This window comes from Poecile atricapillus, chromosome 15, assembly GCF_030490865.1.
Source record: "Poecile atricapillus isolate bPoeAtr1 chromosome 15, bPoeAtr1.hap1, whole genome shotgun sequence".
In the NCBI taxonomy this organism is placed as follows: Eukaryota; Metazoa; Chordata; class Aves; order Passeriformes; family Paridae; genus Poecile; species Poecile atricapillus.
In genome coordinates this window covers 10,023,200-10,044,144 of record NC_081263.1, presented here as the reverse complement: position 1 = coordinate 10,044,144, position 20,945 = coordinate 10,023,200, and positions in this window count along the sequence as shown.

Sequence of the window (20,945 nt, the reverse complement as noted above, 5' to 3'; positions counted from 1 at the left end):
TATGAACAATGATCCACCAGGAAGGTGTGTGATAGTCTTTGGATGGGGACATGGCTCATCTTTAGGTATTTTCTCGTAATTCAGAGCCACAGCTTATAGCCTTGTGTAAGTGAATAAGAGCAAGAAAACCAAGTCCTGGAACCAGGAGCAGCTGTCATTGGCCCAAAGGCAGAGAAGAAACCCCATCATCTTGGCCCAGTCTTGATAAATTAATTGTGCTCTGTCCTGCAACCAGTGGAAAATATGGATGTGTCTACATGATAGCTACAGAAGATAACCTGACAAGTCTGGGAGGTGAAATTATTTTAATTGGTATAACTGAAGCCAGAATTGGGGACAATGTTACCCAGTAGATGGAAATTTCATGATCTTAATGGTGGTCCTCTCCAATTTTCAGAGAAACAGCATCTAATAGGGGATCATGTACTGGTAGTGATGCATTACAATTAGATTGCTGGAGCTTGTGAAAATTAGCACTGCTCTTGACACTCCCAAAATTGTGCCACCTTCTACTCTGGAGTAATCATTAGTGTAATGAACAATTTCTCCTGGATGGTATCTGCCACCACTTGGCAGTTTCATAAATGTGATCATTTCAGAAGCGCCAAAACTTCCATCCTTGCTGGGGGAAAAAATAATAACAAAAAAAAAAGTTAATTAACCCCAAGCTTTCTTTTTTGAAGCACACCCTCCCAGAGCCTCAGCAGACACAGAAAGTTGTGCTACTAATGCTTTTTTTGGTGCAGAAAACCATCTTGTGTTTTCACATATGCTTCCAACACGAGAAGTTTCCTCATTTTGACAAAATGTGTTCCCTATATTTTTAGAGCTGGGTTAAAACTCCGCTGCTGAGGAGAGGGCACAGGGCAGTCACACAGCTGCTCCCAGAGCAAATGTCAGAAGTGCTGGCACTAATGGGGAAGCTACAATGCCCTTTGCTTCCCTGCCCCTGCCCTCCACTTCTCCCTTCTCCCTGGGCCTGACACCCTGCACAGGGAAACCTGCCCCTGGTCTGCAGATTAATCTGCTGTCAGCCTGCCCAAAAACAAACAAACAAACAAACAAACAAACAAAAAGAGACTCATCTGTGCAGAGAAGATACCATTAATATATAACCACAAGGATCAGAAAAACCAGTGAGAGTGCAAACACAGCCAAGAACATGTTTGCAGTGTGTTCAGGATGGATTGCCCAACACTGAGGGAAGCAAAACACAAAAGTTGCACTTCCGCCAGACAACATGAGCAGCTTGTCACCAAAAAAACAGGTTTAAAGGCTACACTTGCCTTCCCTCATGTACCCCTCCCTCTTCTCCTTACTCCATTTCTCTTGTCCAGTAAATAGGTTGTGATTAATTCTTCCTAAACAGGAAAGTAACTCTACATCTCTAAGTTTCTTAGAAAGGTAAAGATATGCCAGATGAAAAATGAGGGTGGCTTTGCAGAGGATAAGGAGGAGCTTTCCAAGGCACACAGAGGTGAGCCCACCACATGAGGTGGGATGGCTCACACTGCACTGAGCCCTGAGCCAGGTACTGCCCGGCATTGTCCTCATCAGGTCTCATCAGGACTAACCCACATCAACATCCATTACTGAGTTCCTGAAAAGAGTGGGTTAATGGTTCACAAAAAATCGATAAAAGATTGCTGTGATGGGAGAGCCATCCTAGAATGACAGTGTTTTTTTTCCTGCCAGCAATACTCTCACATTTACTGAGAGAGCAGAAGCTGTGATATCTAATTCTGGCTTGAAGTCTTTCAAAGTCTGGTGTTCTCCACCTCCCCTGCTAGTGACCAAGCAGATTTTTTCTGTCGAGGCTGGAGTTGATGGTGACGTTAGAACAAACAGCCAGGACTGTCCCTGTGCCCCAGGCACACGGCAGCAGTGAGCACAGCAGGGTTTGTGCTCCCTGGCTGAATTTGTTCAGTGTTACCACCCAGCAACAGCCCATGCAGCTGATGCTGTGCAGAGTGTCCTGGGTGTTGAAACACACACAGCCTCTGAGGGCTTCCCCCTTGCATGATCTGTCTTTTCAGGCCTTGTCTTTTCCTGCCTGATGATTTATTTTTCATTCATTTGTTTATTTAGTTATTTATTTATTTATGTATTTAGTTAGTTAGTTAGTTAGTTAGTTAGTTAGTTAGTTAGTTAGTTAGTTAGTTAGTTAGTTAGTTAGTTAGTTTAGTTGGTTAGTTTTTTTTTCCATAATCTCACTAGGATATACAGTGACCATTTCTCTTTAGGTCTAATAAAAAGGCTGCAGCCATGGTTTATGCCCTCATTTCCCATTTCAGACTGATTCTGGAGCCAGTTTTTTAGGACTATCAGAACAGTGTCCCACTGGTGACCAGGGTCCAAAGCCCCCTGGGGTGGTCACTCAGCTGTTCAGGAGTTGCAGGAGCTTTCACACTCAGGGAAAAGAACATCATGGATATGAAGGCAGCATTAAGCCCTGACATTTCTGCTTGAAGCTTGACCAAGCAGCTTGGAACACACTGACAAATCCTCTTGGTGCACCTCCACAGGATCAGCCACGCCTCCAGCCCAGCCCTGGCTCCTGTGCACACTCGAGGGCTTCACTGGGGACAGCAATAGTGGTGACAGCATCACGTCCTATTAACAGTACCTATGCAAACACACAATTTTAGTTTATTGTTTTGTTAGGCTGCTTTTACCATAGATCTAATCTCTTCACCTTTGGCATTGAAAATGTGTTTTAATTAACCCACTAGCAAAACACTAGGCTGGGATGGTCTGGTCATTTTTTACTTTATTTTCCTGAATTAAAACAATGCTGGCCAAATTTACTGTACACTGTCACCTTAATTACCTGTCTTAGATAATCCCTTTCACACTCACTTGCAGTTTATCACAGTATAACACAAAAACTCTTCCTCTAAAAAAAAATTTAAATGCTTCTGAGATTCAAACTGTAGATTGCTTGTGCAGCTATAATCTTAAAAAACATCTGCTACATTTGTGTGGTAAAGGAAGTCTCTTTAGAATACAGCCTTTGATTTCTATAAAAGACAAATCAGGCCACATGTTTTTGTTTTGAATGCTTCTCATCACAAGAGGAAATTTTCTGCAGCTTGGAATTTTGAAGGCATGAAAAATGTATTTATTTTTTTAAACAAAGAGCGCATATAAGAACATCAACAAAACTCCTCGGAAGTGTTAAAAACCATTCCTCTATCATCTTTAAAGAAACACTAGTGACTGCCTGACCCACATTTTGATCCACCTTTCTGTCTTAAGATTATCTGGGTCATATCATGTCTTTGATCCAAACATGTAACTCCCATTGACATCTCAGACCTTTGGAGGTTCACCCATCATTAGCTCTGGAGCTGCTAATAGCCCAGACAAGCAGAAGATTGGGAGGTTTCGCTGGGCTTTTTTCATTTGTCTCTCAAAGTGAGTGTGTCAATAGTGGTGGATTGACAAACTGGCTTTGACACCGGTGTGCATTGAAGGTAGGAATCAATGGTACCTTGTGGCTGAGTGATCCAGAACAGATTTTATTTTATTTTTTGTCTGATTCCTATCTATTTTTAAAGAAAATATGAAAAAATAAAAGTTTCTGGCTTTTCATAGGGAACTCTTTGTTTAAGACTTTAAAACTGATTTGTTGCTGCCCATTTCTTCCTCCATCTCCTCTCTCTTCTTCACGGGGATCCTAGAGATGCCTACACTGAGCGTTTTTAGAACAGACCACACTTGTAGAGAATCGTCTTCTACACTTATCAACCACCCAGATGCTTCATGCTACCTCTCTCTTCTCTGCTTCTTTCCCCCTGGTGAGAAGTTTTGAGCTAAAAGAGCCCTTGTCTCCAACCACTTCAAACAAAGGGTCGAATCCTTCCTAAGGTGGGCTCTTAATCCTGGGTGTGGAAGCACATGGTTCCGTTCTCCCTTTTCCTGAGTTAGAGGAGTCCCTGCTGCAAGGCCAGGGCAGGAGGGAAGCAGCAGGGATGTGATGCAGGAGCACAGTTCAGCCAGTTGAGGTTACATTTAGAGCAGTGCAGCTCTAAAACACAATGTCTATTGTCTTGGAACAGGAATCAAATGCACAGTCAGTATCTGCCTTTTGATAAGCTTCTGATTACCAAGATTATTTTTATTTTTGCAAGCTAGGAATAGACTTTTGCTGTGATTTGAAATGCAAAAGCTACAGTTCTGCATAACTAAGACACTGATACAGAAAAACAATTATGATTAAATTTTAAAAACTCAGATCACCAACCCTATAGCAAATCCCTTACAGTTTTGGAGGCCTGTCAAGCAGGTATGGCTAAAGAGTGTCCTGTTGATAGCAGCTGTGACCTGAAGCACATCCTCATAAGGGATAACTGCTGTCAGAGTGGGGAGACAAGTAATGAGGGCAGAAAGGCATTTCAGTTCTAGCAGCTTGGATAGCTCTCATATAATTTGTATTTTCATTCACTGGAAATACTTCATTAGCTATCAATTATTTTTGGTTTAATGAAGGAGTTTTTTTTATCAGTTCATTCATTTCTCTTGTCGTCAGTCACTCATTCCATGTTTTAATTCCAAAGAGGTATCAAAATTCATATATTTATACCTTTGGTGTTGTCCAGAGTCCACTGAAGTCAATACAGATACCTGTGAGTGAGTTTAAGGTCCACATATTTGTGACTCGGCTTTTCTTGTTAAGCTTCTAATCAAATTCAGCTTTACTGTTCTGTGAAATACAGAATCCTTCTTAAAGAATAGCAGACTCTGTTTTATCTGAAGATTCACTGTGAAAGAGAATAATCTTTCTCTTGCATGCAGAATGGACAAAGTCCATGGAGATAAATTTGGGAAGGTGGGGAGGCTCTGTCATTGATCACTCCTGGCTCTAACAGAGGGATCAGGTATCAGGTAGAGGGGGAAATGGATCAGAGCTCTCCCTGAGCTCCCACCACTCTATTTTCCCTCTAGAAATCCCTCCCCCAGTCAACAAATCAGGTTCCTCCACTCCATGTCCCCATGCATTTGGGAGAGAGAGCACAGTGCAAATGCACACTGGAGTCTGCTCTAAATGGTGCCAGATGTTTTTCATCACAGCAAAGGAGCCTCTTGTGCAACTAGCAAGACACAGCTTTTAATTTTTTTTTTATTTTTTATTTTTTTTGCACAGAAGAACTGTGTATTTACATAGTTGTGAAATTACTTTTCTGATAGAGAATCAGATTTGCAAAACATTTGGTGCATATTTTTTTTCCTGTAATCATGTCTTCCCCTTGCTCTGAGATGCAGCATTCCTTGCAAACAGTCTCCTCTCCTTAGCAGCCTCACCTGTATCATTCATGGAAAAGAGATGCTGGGCTAGTTATCACTGAAACCTTCTCCCAAAGCTCGGAGGAATGCATAGGAGAGCTCCCAGAGGATTCAGCAAGGCTTGGATTGGGTACTGAGCTCTGGGTGCAGTGAGTGACCAACCCACTGCACCCTGCCAGGTTTCAGCTCTGATTAATGAATGTGACACTCTGCAGAAATGATTCACAAAGCCCTTTGAGTGCACCAGAGCTCGTTTTTGACCAAAGTTTTCACTGTTTCCATGTGATTTCTGTAGAAACATACTGAAAAGCTGGGGCCTGGAAGCTGGGCTGTACTCTGAGCTCACAACTGAAAGTGTGATCAGAGGGAAGCTGAATCCTCAGCTCACTCCTGAGGTGAATTAGAACGGCACAACTCCCTCATTTTCTGGTGGTTTCTACTCATTGTCAGTCTGTTCAGAAGTTCAAGCAATTCAAGAAAGTCCAAGCATGCATTTCATTTTTACTGAGATGAGAAATATCAGCTATGTTAAAACAGCAAGCAGTCAGGATTCTGCTTTGCTGTGAATCTAGACCCCTTTTAAAAACTCTGACCAGATCTGGGGGAAAGTCAGACACAGATTCACATAATATCATTGCAGCTAGATTTTCAGCTCTTCTTTACAGCTATGGCACTGAGTTCTAATATATTTAGCCTTTTTTAATATAAATAATCTCGTTTCTCAACTATAAAGCAAGTGCAGGTGAGGGGGTGGTGACTGTGACTGCAGGATTAAAAAGAGGGAGAAAAGCTTCTGCAGTGCCTCACATTGGATGGAGCTCTGACCTTTGTGTCCTGCATCCAGAGATGGAGAGGACACAAGAAGCTTTTTCCAAGGAGCTCAGGTCCCAGTAGTTCCCATTAGTACTCCATGACTCAGCACCTAACGTGATCTCTGCCCCTGACACAAGCAGGGTGAAGAAAAAAGAAATACCCCAATCACCCTTGGAGCGACGTGTCTTGCTGACAGTTAATTTGCCAACAGCACTCTGTGGCTTTGTATATTAATTAAGCAGCGAATTAATTCATTAATGTTGCCGACACGGAGAGCAGAACATACCTTCATTTCATAATGCCTAATTCCATTATCAACAAGCTAAAGTCTGCCCTCAGCTCACCTACATGATGGCACTGCTGACTCCAGCAGATGCCACAAGGAAACATCTGGGGGCAGTTTTTGGCCTGACTTGTTTCATTGTGCTACACACAGCCACGAGGCATTTTCATTCCTGTAAGTAAATTTTCCTTCAGAAGCTTGGCAAAGTAAAACCTCAGACACTTTTGGGCTGTTTGCCCAACTTGAGAACAAGGGGCACAAAAAAAGGTTCATTTTTCTCACCAGCTACAAATTTGATTGACGTGGAGGGCTGGTCCTATTAAGCTGAGATCTGGCCTGGGTTCAATGTATTTGGAAGCCTAGTTACAAACGCATTAAAACAACTTTAACAGAGATTTTGTCAACCTATCAAAGACAAATCAAGAGTGATTTCCCTGATGCCTCTGCTGAATTGGGTAAATTCCATTTATTGACTTCAAGCACTGCGTGCTGGTAATTTTTTTCTCTGTCTTTCTCTCCAGAGGAATTTGACATGATCAGATCTACTCTGACGTTTCATAATCACATTTTCTTTCCCCTTCCTCTCTCCTCCTTTGCAGGGTGCTTTGAGTGTTGCTACCAGGTATAGAAGATATGTATGTGAGAGAAAAGAGATGGGCCAAATTCAGAGGTGTGTTTAATCCAAATTAACTCAGTAGAACCTACTTTAACCTGCCTTGCCCTGCAATTTATTTGGCTTCTGTCACATAGATACCCTTAGAATGGCATCTATGGGACCTCTCAGGTTAAAAAAAAGCCATTAAGGACAGTTTTTATGGGATGTAGAATGAACTAAATGCTGTCAGCTTGATGCACTGGAAATTCATGGATTGGAGGACGAAAAGCATGTTAATTTAAGTACATCATGAAAAGGGTAAATGTGTGTTGGTATAAATGTCACTTCCAGGCAATATAAAACAACTGGAGGAAATTTTCTCTTTGAGGGACAATTGACATCCCAAAGTTGGGGCACTAGGTTTCAGTGCAAGTGGAATAAATCTGAGCAGGACTGTCTGAAGGATTCCTTGTGGTACCAGAAAGACTGGCCTCATCTGGGTCCAGAGTTTTCATTTTTTGTCTTATTAATTTTCAGTTTGAGTAGCACACACTTCCCACAGATAACCAGTGATACCTGTCCCTGCCCCTGAGGAAAGGCACAGACACTCACACAGGGCCTGCCACACTCCCATTTCAGGGGAGAAACTCTAGCAAGCATCAAAAGTGCAGCAGTACCCTCAGCCAGTGTGCATGGGTGAAGCTTGGTGTGGCAGCCACGGCTCAACACATTCCTTGGAGTTTGCAGCCACAGCTGCAAGGATTTTGGATGAAACCCACAGGAGCCTCAGTGGTTTCAGCTCTGCAGTGGCACTGGTCCCAGTGCAGACCACAGCGTGAAGCTGAGCCCTGACACACACGGTGCCACACAGCCAGGGTGTGTTTAAAGCCACCAGCAGTGCCTTGAAATGATTGTAAGAGCAGAAACACCGAGTTCCTGCCACGCAGAGCCTTCCCAGCTCCTCTGCACCTGCAGAGCTGGCCTGGGGCTCCTTAGCAGGAACAACACAGCATGGCAGGAGCGAGGGGCCAACAGGTTCCCAGTGCCCAGAGGCACCTCAGGGTGCACACAGGGCTTGTCCTCGCTGCCATTCTTTGTCACCAGGCCCGAGCATCAGTCAGTGGTGCTGCCTTGGATGGGCTGAAAGAGCCTCCTGGGGAACGCCGCTCCCTCGCACGCAGCCCGGGGGCTGTGGGAGCCGTGGGCACGGACTGCTCAGAACAAGCCTGGCACACACATCCTTTGTTCTCCTTCTTTCCTGGAGGAGAAAACCAGAGCTAAGCAAGATTTAAGCGATGTGCTCAAAGTCAGACCGTGATTCAGTGATCAGCTGAGAAGGCAGACGTGCTGTGCTAGCCACTATTCCTGTTTCTCCCAAGTTAATGTGGATGGATTTATTCAGCGCATATTTATTTTGTGGGTTTCTTTTTCATGACATTTCCTCAATTTCTTGACTTACAGTTTTCATTATTGTGAAATTTGATTACAGAACCAGGCAAAATCGCAGAGCAAGGCATGTTTCCACCATGCAATTTCACTCCACGCTAGCCCAATCTCAGCCTGAGGATTCCATGGAGAGAGGATCGATTCTGAGTTTGCCAACTAACAGACTCATGAGAAATATTCTGATCTTGTTTGGATCCCACTGAGAATATTTCATATGTTTAAAGGCCTGCAAAGTTTCTTTTCTCCTGTTTACCTGCTGCTCCACGCAGTGACACAGCTTGGGAATGAGGGAGCTCTGCTTCTGGATCCTCGACAATGTGAGCTGCTTTGTCCTTTGCTTTCTGTTCCTTGCTCTGTACACGCTCACACAGATATTCCCTGATCAGAGCAGGCTATGCAGGATACAGAGATTCTCACAGTGTCAAAATGTAGCATGCTGGCCTGGAGCAACTCCTCAATTTTTTACAGTTATGTGACATTATAAAAGTAAGTAAGAGCCATGATTTTATCTTGTGCCCTAGCAGCTAGAATTTACATAAATTTAGAGAGGTCTTGAAATCACAAATGTGAAGTGAAGTATTGTGTATCATTAAAATAAATCACTGTCATAGAAGACTAAAAGTTAACTAAAATCTCTTTTAAGAATCAGGCTGTCTGGTCATACAGTGCAGCCAGCACAAAAGTTTTCCACTCAGTATTCTGTAGTTCATATAAGTTACATCAATCTCTATTTTTTTTCTACAATTTCATATTTAATATCATAGAGTTACCTCCCTTAACTATATTTAATTTGGCTTTATGATTGTTTATTTTCTTTGTCATGTCATTTTTTCCTCTTGTTGTTAGTTTTTTTTGGCACTTGTATAATCACACTTTGGAAACATTAACTAATTAACCTTCCTAATACTCCTGGGAGGTACAGCAGACTACGTCAGCCTTACCCCACCTCCCACTTCATGATGAAATAAGCAGGAGTTGTCTGATTTGCATAAGGATGAAAAGAAAGTTGTCTGAGCCAAGACTCAAATCTGGGGCTGCTAGCTGGGATTTTTCCCTTTCCTTTTATATGGGACTACTTTCAACTGGGTTTTGGATCAGATTAAGCAGGAATGGCAAACGGAGGGGTTGAATCCCCTTCTCTGAGCTCCTTGTCAATCAGGACAGGCATTTGGGGAATCCCCAAGCCAAACATGAAGTGTTCCCATCCCACCCAACAGCATCATCTCCACACAAAGAGCAAAAGCTAACACTTGTACAGCTGATCTCTTTGTCACCACTGGTAGTGCCTAAAGACACAAATGAAAACAAGGACTTTTCTGCTGGATGCTAAACAAACCTCTATGAAAAATGGTCCCTATATTCAGCAGCCCACAGACTCCTCTGGACATGCACCTTCAGGCTGAGTAGTGAACACACCACCAGTTAGAGATCTACTGTAGAATCACATAATCATTTATGATGGAAAAGCCCTCTAAGGTCATTGAGTCCAGGCACTGGAGCAGCCCTGCCAAGCCCACCACTAAACCAGAGACAGCATTAGAAAAACAGCCTCTGCAGAGGATGGCTGGAAGGGTAATTACCTTTGTAACTTTATACCTGGCATATGCAATAGATAGGCTAACATTATCAGAGGGAGGAGTAGGAACAGGGTTGGGTAAATCAGCTCAATCACAGGGATGAAGGCTGCCCCAGGAAGCCAACTCCCGGGAAGCATAATGGCAGGAATATGCCCCAGGAAGGAGGAGGGCTGGTTTGTGCAACAGAGAGTGGGAGAGGCAGTGGGAAGAGCAAACCCACTGGAGCCCTCTGATGCTTCAGGCACCCCGAGCCTTGCCCTGGAGCTGTGTGGCTCAGAGCAGTGGTGACGCAGGGGAAGGAGGTCCAAGCACGGTGTGGAACACAGGGGTGGGAAGTCCTCTGTAGAAAACCAGCCTGTGTGGAGGGATTGTTCAGCCTGAGGAGAGGGAGAGGGCTCAGCCACACCCTGTGCACCTGGGCAGCCCTGCACTTCCCACCAGCCTACTTCCACTGCTGCTTGGGGTGAGTAGGGCCTCCCTCTTTTGCAAACTCTTCCAGTGAACTTGTGTGTGAACACACCTAAACATTTCAGCAGCATCCCTAAGCTGCCAAAGGCTTGATGGTTCTCCTCCATTCACCTCTGTGCTCATGGCATTACAAAGCAGTCAGTGAGACACACGAGTGCCCCGGTGCACTGCAGCACTGGGACAGGTTCCACTGAGGGCTCTGACAGGATAGCCAAAACCAGAACAGCTGAGGAGCAACAGCAAGGACTCAGTGTGTTTCTCCCACTCCAGTGGACTGGACATCCATTGCTGTCCAGCAGTGAATCACAGCAATAACCCCCTGCTCCCCATGTGCCAGCACACACTTTGAGCGTTCCTGAGTGCTGGGATTGCATGAGAGCAATGCAGTGTGCTGCCCCTTCATGCTGTGACACCACTGCCAGCCCTCAGCATGCCCCAGCTCCTCAAACCAAAGTCATTTCTGCTTGTGAAGATTGTAACCAGACCGCTCTCTGTGTCTGTCTTTTCCAAAGAGCAGGAAGGTGAAGCGGGGAGAAAAGAGGGTTTGATGCAATCTACACATGTGTATAAGCAGAATACACAGCTGTATAATGGAAAAGCACAGTTTGAAATGTTTGTGAAGCAGGCCAGTAGTGGGCTGAAATGTCAGCACTTCTCTCCTTTTTATGTGGTAGGAGAATAAGATTAAATTCCCTTTAAATGCCGTAGTGGCTTCTGCCTTATTAGAATCATCTCTCATAACATTTTTAGAGTATTGTGTGGAATCCACTTAAACGAATCCCCATGAAATGAAGAGTGCTGTTAGAATAATCTGGCTCTTGTGCAGAGGGCTCTGCCTTGCACAGCAAGATTTGGCTGTGTGCTTGAGAGGGAGAGCAGGCACCAGCTTCCCAGCTATTCATATTTAAGTATCTCAAAAGGCACCAAGAAACTTGCAACAATATTGTATCACACTGCTATTTGAGCAAGGAGAGAAAGAGCTTTGAATAATTAAAATCAATTAAAAGGCTAAAGGATAGGGATTCTTCTTGTCTTCAGAGAACACTTTACAGCAGTAGGTAAATGTTTTCTTGCCTTACCCAATAATTATCTCTCTCAAACACACAGTCTTGTGCAGCCACAGTCTCTCCTGGTTTAGATTTTGGAAGATCTCAAGGTCGGTTATGTGAGTGCTGATGCCAATGGCTGGAGCCCTCGCACAGCCCAGATGGGGGTTCCCAAGGAAAGCAGCTCCAGCTGCAACATCCTGGACCCTGCTGAAGACCAAAACCTCCTCTCTCAACTCTGTACATTCAAATCCTTCTGGAAATACGTACCTGCTAGCAGAGCTGGGCTCAAAGTGCCAAAAAAAAAAAAAAAAGAAAAATAATTCTAACGTCTTAGATGAGCACAAAGGGACAGCTTTGTGTGTGTCTGGTTTCGATTCACGGGCTGGGAGCAGTGTGGTGCAGGAGCACTTTCATCTCGCCAAGCTGGAGCTCAGGAGATTAACGTCTATTATCTTGGGAAAAAAAAGAAATAAAATCACAAATAGCCCCTTGATCTTCCCCATCAGCTGATGTCTTCTCTGACTCAGGGCATCTCCACCTGAACGCCCACTGACCTCAGCGGTTCCTGGTAGTGATGCAGCTGCGTGAAGCAATCCCCAGAGGATTGCATTACCTGCTGCTGAGGTGGCACTCCAAGCAGTGATGCAAACAGCTTGAGCCCTGACGCTTTCTGCCTCTCCATCCCTCTTGGCATGCTCCTCTCCCTGCCATGTCCCTCTGCCTCTCCTGAGAGCCCCAAGCATTTGGCTTTCTCTGCTGCCTTATTCAAAAAGCTCCATCATTTCCCATAGCATGAAATCCCTGGAACAGAAAGGAATGAATTGCTGGCTGACACATGCCCTGCGATAAAACAGCAGCTTGTGAATAAATACATAAAGAAGCCTTTGGGTCTGGGTTGGCTTCAGAATAGATCAGTTTATTTCTGCTGTGATTTGGGGAGTACAAATATCTTTACATTAGCAAACAGCACACGACAGGGTTTGTATCCCAGCAAGGAATGTGTGTGGATTTGGGGAAGGCCAGCTCCTACACTGGCACTGCCCATGGAGGGAAGAAATGTCCTGCATGGTCAAACTCACCAGAAAATTATTATAAGAGTTTAATAGTTAACTTCACCTTTGATAGCTCTTGTTCCACATCAGAACCTTCTTGCCTCCTTCCCCACTTCACTGACTAAATGGATTAATTGGAATTATGGAAATAATTTTGAAAAATACAGTGAACAGAATGACATTGCTTTTGGGCGACAATATTTAAACTTGAATTTTTCTGTGGTTTTCACGGGAAAAAATTCTTTTTGCAAGTTTAATTTTTTATCTGCCAGCTGAAATAATGTACATTTGAAAATGTATATAAAGAGGAAAAAGCACCAGAGTGTGTTCCAGGTGACCTGTTCTGTGGAAGGGGAATCTCCTGTGCTGCCCAGTGGGTGCCAGTGCTGGTCACTGAGGAAAGGAGGGAACCACACAGGAGATTTTGGGATTCAGGTTTAGACTCAAAGGACTGGAAACAAGTCCATCCACCTCCTCTCATGAGCCTGGCAAAAGCTGGATTTCTGTGCAGAGCACCAAGAGCCAACAGGTGAGAACACTCAGTATAAAGCAATTTAAAAGCATTGGAAAGAACATTTCCTCCATCTTTATGCAAGAACACCCCTTAGCACCTGATCCAGAATTCCCCTGTGCACTCCTGGCTGTTTTAGGAAAGCATGTACACTCTTTTTTCCCCTAATACTTTTAGCTGAGCTCCCTCAAGGAAGCACAGACAAAGGCATGTCCCTCCTCTCGAGGTTCCTGGATAGCAGCAGCACCAAGCAGCTCTCTGTGGTTCAGATGCATTTCAAGCACGGGCCAATTGCCAGGGTTTCATTAAGTGAACAACATGTGAATGTAACCACATACAGAGCTGCTTCCATCCATGGAGCGCCCAGCGCCTCTGCACGAAAGCAGATGTTATGGAAACAGCCCAAGTCAAATAAGCAAGGCAAGATTACCTCCATAATGAGCTAAAAATTAGTTCTGCACCCTCTTGAAGGGATCAAAGAAGAAAAAAAAAACAAAACTCCCCACTTGTTTTCCTTAAATAAACAGTGCAAGTGGCACAGACACACAGGTATCAGCAGGTGTAAAGCATTTTCTTTCTCAATATCCCATACATATAGATTTTAAAGATTAATTCAGACTCAAGACTAAATATATCCAAGTGAATCTAAATGGATATAAATTACTTCTTCCAGCATACAAAGCATACCAAATAAAAAGCCTCTGAATTTCTTTACTTCTTAGACCCTGATTTATTATCCGGCTACAGGGAACTGCTGTCATCACTGACATGTTTAGACAGATTAACACAAACTGATTATAGTCTATAAAATGATTAAGTTTGAAATACCTTTATTTTGCTTATTTTTTTTAATTAAAAAATATCTTTGATATATGCATAGTACCCGGTGTATGTTATCCTTTGCCTACACAGGGTATTCTCTCCACTTTAAATACAGAAATCTTAAACACACACTTTTCCCCCCTACCTCTGCCTTAAAATACTTTTTCTCCCATCACTGCACATCACTGTCCACCAGCCATGTGCTCCCAGTGCTGGTGAAGGAAAAGGACTGGCCACGGTGGCAATCAGCATTTTAATTGCTAATTCCTTGCTCAACATTAATCTGAAACCAGCACTGCTTTCATCATCATCATCATTGTTCCAGGTCTGAGCCCAAGCTTTCCTTTTTTCAGTGGGGAAAATGGAGTGGATTGTTGGGAAGAGGAGGAAGCCAAAATGTGAATCAGTGCTACTGGCCAAGAAGCCTGGGGGGTTTCCCCACTTTCTCCCAATTTTCTGTCTCTTCTCAGCTTCCTCACAAGGTACAAGAGGAGGAATTTTAAAGGGAAGTCCCTTCCTGGTGGTTCTCTGCCCACACAGACATATTCTTCCTCTCACCACCCCTTGCTCCACGGTGCTCCATCCAAGGAATATGGGAGGGGAAAACAAGGAAGGGGAACAATATAAGTTTTTCAAAGCAAAACTTTTTTCCCTCATCAGCAGTGCTGAAAGGCTTTGAAAAAGCCTTGCTTTCTGCACAACACGAACAGCTACATAAACTTCTTTCTCTTCCCTTCTCTTTCTCCCAGGAGAAGGGGAGTTAAGAACCTGAGAGATTTTTTTATAGTTCTTCATTACTTCAAAATGAACACTTTAATTCAAATTTCAGCACAGTTTTGCTCTTTTCCTTTTACTTTTTTTTTTTTTTTTCCTTTTTGTAAATGAGCCATTGAATGAAAGGACTACTTTATCTATTTTTTGTCTAAACATTTTTGGGGATGGAATGATCATTAAAATATACTGATACATGAGTCCTTGCAGTTTGCAATTTGGCTTACATTGAGTAATAGTTATTTGTCTGAGTTAAATTAAAGTTGATGGATTTCTTTCATATTTCTTCCTCACTCTGAATAAGATTTACTGAATGTAGCTTTTAAATGTCATTACATATGTGGCGTTAATTCACATCTGCATTTTTGTGCTGGGAGGGGTAACCTATTTTCTGCTTCCACTCTCAGTAGCTGGGCTCACATGTTTCAGGGGCTAGTTCTGCCATTCAGTGCTTTCAAAGAGCCCTGATTGGCTTCAGTGGGAGCTAAAAGCACTTCAGGGCTTTAAGAAAGAGGTCTGATCAGTTTTTAAAGTGTTCAAAGCTGAATGGATTTAACTATTATCCGCGAGTTTTCAGAAGTTTCTTTCAGCGACAATATGATCCTCGGTGCACTTAGTGTGATTTTTTTTTTTTCAAAAAAGGATTTGGTATATTGTGGCAATAACTGCAGAGCAAATGCTACCTACAAGGAGTCAAAATCAGTTGTTCATCCAGCAGAAAGTCTCAGTCCATGGATGTGATGTGGGAAGGCTCGGCTGGGAGACCTCGGCACAGCCAGGAATGTTGGCTCGTGGCAGGCTGGGACCTGGAGCCCTGACAATGCTGCTTAAAACCTGTGACAAATTTATGTCATCTCTTCAAACCACAAATTGCCCTGGGGACCACCCTGGCCCCTCGAGGCTGCCTCACTTTTCTCCTTCAGCCCTTTGCCCTCACCATTCCATCTGTGCTGCTCCAGCTCGGTTTTGCCCCGACTCCACAGAGGATCCAACACCTGCTGACATGGGCCTGGCTGGAGGTTCAGTGTCTGTCCCCTGGAAACAGCCAAAATGCCTGACAAATACAGAGAGTGCTTGACAAAGCACCGCAGAGCTGGGGGTTTGAGGTATGGCAGCACATTCCTCCGTGTTCCCGCATCGCCCGTGCGATCCATCCCAACACTCAAACATAAGCACTTCCAGCTCAAGCACCTGCAGAAGGGCTGGCATATGGAGAAGTGCTCGACTGAAATGGGGCAACCGTGGAAGGAACAGCCCTTGGAGTCCAAAACTTAGCTAATGGAAATTGGAATGGCGCCACTGATTACAAGGGACTCTCCTAATTAGCGCCAAGCAGAGAGACGGAGCTTTATGAAGCATAAAACACAGCGCAGCAGAACGTCCCAGCAGAACTCAGCAGCCCTAACTGTGACCTTTAAAATCATATTCCTTTGGTAAGCTCAGTTACAACGGTAAAGTGCTCTTAAAGAGATACAGTGAGTACTGAGGCTTACAAGAGTGTTTATATAAAACATATATATCTATCAAAGTGACAGCTGACTTTTAGTTAATCCTTGATAATTATGTTTCCTTGAGAATATTATGGAATGTCTGGTTTGAGGAAAAAAAAACCCATACAACCATGTTGATTTGTGGCAGAATTATGCATGCGTATGGCTTTGCACGTGAAGCTGATCAATATGTGTCATTAGTGTCTACATACATAATTTTTATGGCTCTTTTTAATAGGGTTTGCTTTATGTTTTATTTTGAGATTGCTAATGAAAGACAGCTATTTATTTAGAGGTCAGCATTAAGCTTGTTGTGATGAAATATGTATTTACTTTCTTTGTACTTGATAAGAATAATGCATGTACGCTTATTATGTCGGCAGCATAAGATTTATGATCTCCCCCACTATTAATGTCTTGGCTTTTCAGTGCTTGGATTTTGTAAATGAGCTGATAAGTAGATACACTGTTGTTACTTAGCAACCTTAATTGAAATTTTTAAACAAAATACTTTCATTTTGGAATTTCCCAGGTAATTTTTTTTTGGCAGTCCTCTATGTGTTTACTTTCTCTTTTCCTCCGTTTGTTACAAGAAGATACCTCAGTTGTTTTTTCATCCCCTCTTTGTAATTAAAAGAAAACAGGAGAGGCGACAAGGAAAGCAACTTTCAGCCAGTGATCCACAGCTTCTCCCTCACTCCTGACGTTTTCCCTGGCATGCGTCAGCAAAGCTTTTATGAGAAAATTGCGCCGTCCTCTCGCCGCGACCTTTTCGCGAGTTTTCAGCAGCACATAAAGCTGCTGCTAAGTTTATGGAAGGCCTGTTGCAGGCAGGCTGCTGCCCAGGAGCGGGGCCAGGCAGGGCAGGCAGGGGCTCCAGAGGGGGACAAGCAGCATCCCCAGGCAGCAGCAGCAGCACCTGCTGCCCATCACCAGCCCCACCTGCACCCCTGACCGCACTCATCACTCCCCAGAGAGGGCATCAGCCTGTACACCCCTCACCTGAGCCTGTTTCCAGAACTGCTGTTGTTACTGTCACCACTGCTTCTCAAGTGATTCCCTGCCTATTTATGTTTTTAGCAGTAGGCTCCATGGCAGCTGCCAGGCTGTCCCTGAGGGCCGGTGAAAACCCACCCGTAATGCAAAGTGAAATGTTAAGTCAGATATGTTAAGTTTCCTGATAGAAAATAAAAAGAAACACAAAAGTATCCCATCTTAGTACTGAGATTGATTTTCCTTTCTAGTTTCCATAATTGTCTGGGTCTTCAGGTGCCGTATGAGAGACCATACCCTGGGATCATGGCACTCATCCTTCTACAATTACTCATCCTCTTCCTCCTTGGGCTCTTTATGGCAGCATAATGTTCAGGGGTGAGAGATCTGAATTAGTTTAATCCCTCTGTCTTTTTTCTTTGTGCTTTGGTGCATTCAATACTTTTGTCAGATGTAATTATATCTGGGTAATAAGGAGATGGGTTCTGAGCAGAAGTGAAATAGTTACAAGGTGTGTGAGCTTGTCCCACACACAGAGACAGGAATTACAGGCTGAGGAATAAAAGTTTTCCTTGTCAGTGTGATCTGAGAGGTGTCAGAGGAGCAGCAGCTACCAAGAACAGAACAAGCCAGGGCTGATTCAACCTGGCTCCATATGCAGATGGTAAAAAGCACCTGGATCCTAACATTTGTTTAGAAAAAAAGCTGTATTAAAAAAAAAAAAAAAATACAGCACATAGATTCTTATTTAAAAAAAAATAAAAAGTTATTTTTAGAAGAGGCCCCAAATTAGTAAAAGAATCCACACTGCATTTAAGAAACCATTCTAGTAAACTCAGGAGGGGCTGTGATATATTGTCTGAATACTCCAATTGCCCATCTCACCCCAAAAGTGCCTCCAGGACATTGGGGTTTCATCAGCTTTTCAAAGGCAACTGAGAGCAGGGCCTCTCCATCCAAGTGAGCACAAGGCTGGCTTTTATAGATGTTTTTTTGGTTTTTTAATCCCCTGCTTTTGTGTGAATTCTGCTGAAGGGGAAAGGGTGTGGAGGAGTCAGAGCTGGAGCTCCTAAAGGTGCAGCATCCAGCAGCTGCTCAGGAAATATCAGAAATCCTCACGTCACCGGGCTGGGAAGGGCAGCAGAGGGAAGAACAAAAGCTGCTACCTACTCACTGCAGCCAAAGGTGTTTCCTTTGGCTCCTCTCTTCTGAATGGGAGGGGAGGGCTGGAAGGACCAGCCACAAAACCTGAGCTGGCAGCAGCATGGTCATTCAGGAGGAGCTGTTTGCACAGGGGAAAGGCAGCATTAAAAATCCCTTTCAGCACAGGGATGCACACTGACAGCCTGGGCTTGGGAGGGAAGCAGCATCTCTGTGGGGCTGGCACCCTGCCCGGGGCACACACGGCTCCTCCATTCCCCTTTCCTGAGCTTTTCCAGGGGTCCTGACGCTGCAATTGTGTGAATATCCAGTATTTTGCTCATTTAGGAATTACAGTAATTTTTCACTTCAGGGTGAAGTGAAGACTTTAGCGGGTCATGTCCTGCCCCTCCCCAGCAGAGCAAAAGTGAAGGGATTTACTAGAAAGGGAGGTAAAATCTTCAGTGTGATGTGACACTTGACCTGTCACCCCTGCCACTGCTGCTGGCATGGGCTGGAATTGTGGCTGAACAGCACTAGAAGAATACAAATGGTAAAAAGAAACGTTTCCCTTGAAATCAAAACTTTCAACATCTGCAAAAATCAATAACAACAACAAAAAAAAAAAGTGTGGATATTCATCTCATTCATTTCACATCCACTTTATTTCACAGAAAAGTCAGATTCTCTCAAACCTCCCTTTTCCCCCACCCCAAACAACCTCACTGAACTGAAATCCTCAACCTGCTTTGACTCCTGTTCTCTTTTTTGGGGTAAATGTGGAGAACACAGTTTCATTAGGAGGTCTCTCAGCAGCATCTACATCACTCATTGCAGTGAGTTCCAGAGTGTGCTGAAATGTGTTGCTACCGGGATAGAAGAAAGGTTTTTGAAAAAGTAGCTGTTTTTCCCAGCTGGCTTCACCTAAGTGCTGCCAAGATAAAGGTCCTCACTCACACACCTTGGCTGTTCTCCTGCACAAAGTCTCCAAAATATCCAGTGGGTGGGGAATGGGGGCTTTTCCTTTCCCACCAGCTGACCCATCATAGCCCAACCACTCCAGTTCAAAGTTATTTTTAATTTCAAAGTCAATCCTGATGATGACATAATGATTGTGAGAGCAATGCCACACAGGGCACCTGCTGAGGCAGCTGAGAAAATTCCAGGACAGTCCCCCAAAACACTGCCAGCACTGGGAACACCCCAGGGCAGCTGCATGGGGCACATCTGGCTGTGTATGAGCACCCATGGCCTGCTGCATTCTCTGCCCACAGAGATGCCATCCCCATTTTTTAGCAAGTGTATTTGGTTTTAATTATTTTCCTTTTGTTTAGACATTTCCAAGTGGTCTGCTCTGGCTTCAACACACAGGCAGCCCGAAGCCTGTGCCCCAAAAGCCATGGGAGGTGCTCCACTGGCTTTAATGAGGTTGGAGAAGCTCACCCATTATCATACCCACAGCCAGGTCACTTCCAAAGCAAGATTGCAGGGCAGAGGTGATATTTCTCTGCAGTGCTGGACTCCAGAAATGCAGGTTCCTCCTTGTTAGATTACTCTGTTGGAAATGTTTATGGCAGCATTTGGGGGAAGGGTGGCTTCAGCCCTCTAATTGCTGGGAGATGGTTTTTGTCCTACAAGCTCAAGGTCCAAGGGTGCATCCAGAGAAAAATGATCAGAAGGAATAAAAGCAGGTGAGGGAATTTTCTTAAAAAGTTTCAGTAGATGTAATTGTACTTCATTTTTCCTCAAAAGTGTGCAGTTCTGATCAGGCCTCAGACCAAGGACGTGGTAAATACAAACCAGAAAACAATGGGCTCTGTAGCTTCTCTGGTCAGTACCAGCGCCTGTGGTCCCATCACACAGCTTGGGCTGTGAGAAGACACAAGAAAACACACAGGCTGTGTCTTCACTCACTGATGAGTATTTAGGTGTCCTTTTATTATTCCTTGGATTTAAATTGGTTATGATTCAGTGACACCAAAATTCCAGTAGCATGGAAAGGATTTTCTGCCCCTATCCCAGCAGCAGGACATGGTTGGATTGTGTTGCTTCTGTGCTTCTCTTCCCTTCTCCGTGTCTCCCCTCCAGGCTCAGCAATCTCCCTCCAGGTAATGGAGGTAATGGAGAATTTCTCCCTATTAAAACCCTACACGCTGCTCAAAGTGCCCCAGACTCCTCACATCACCACACCAAGTGAAAGGTATATGGTTTATGTAGGGACAGAGGGTTCAAGAAGGATGTTGGCCACTTTCCCAAGCTGGATGAAGTGAGGGAAAACTCATCCCATCCCTCCAATGGGGTTTGTAAAAGCCTCTCATGAGCACAGACTGGGGCCTGCTCCTGCCTGCTCCCTGAGCTGACCTGTCAAGAGCCTGGTGTGCAGGCTCTTTGCTTTTCCTGGAGTGTGCAAGGGAGGATATGAAAGAGGATGTTACACAGGACAATAAATTTGTCTCTTGGCATCCTGCTTTGATAAGAGGAGGAAAATAAAAAAACAAAACACAGCACCATAACTAGCGTTTTCAGGACAAACTGCCTGGCAACAGCTCTAAAAAGAGGAGGGAAGTACCCAAACGGCTCATTACAATTAGGTAAAAGAATTTAAAACCACACATCCTGAGAGCCAGTGAAAGCCCAAGTGCTGTGGAA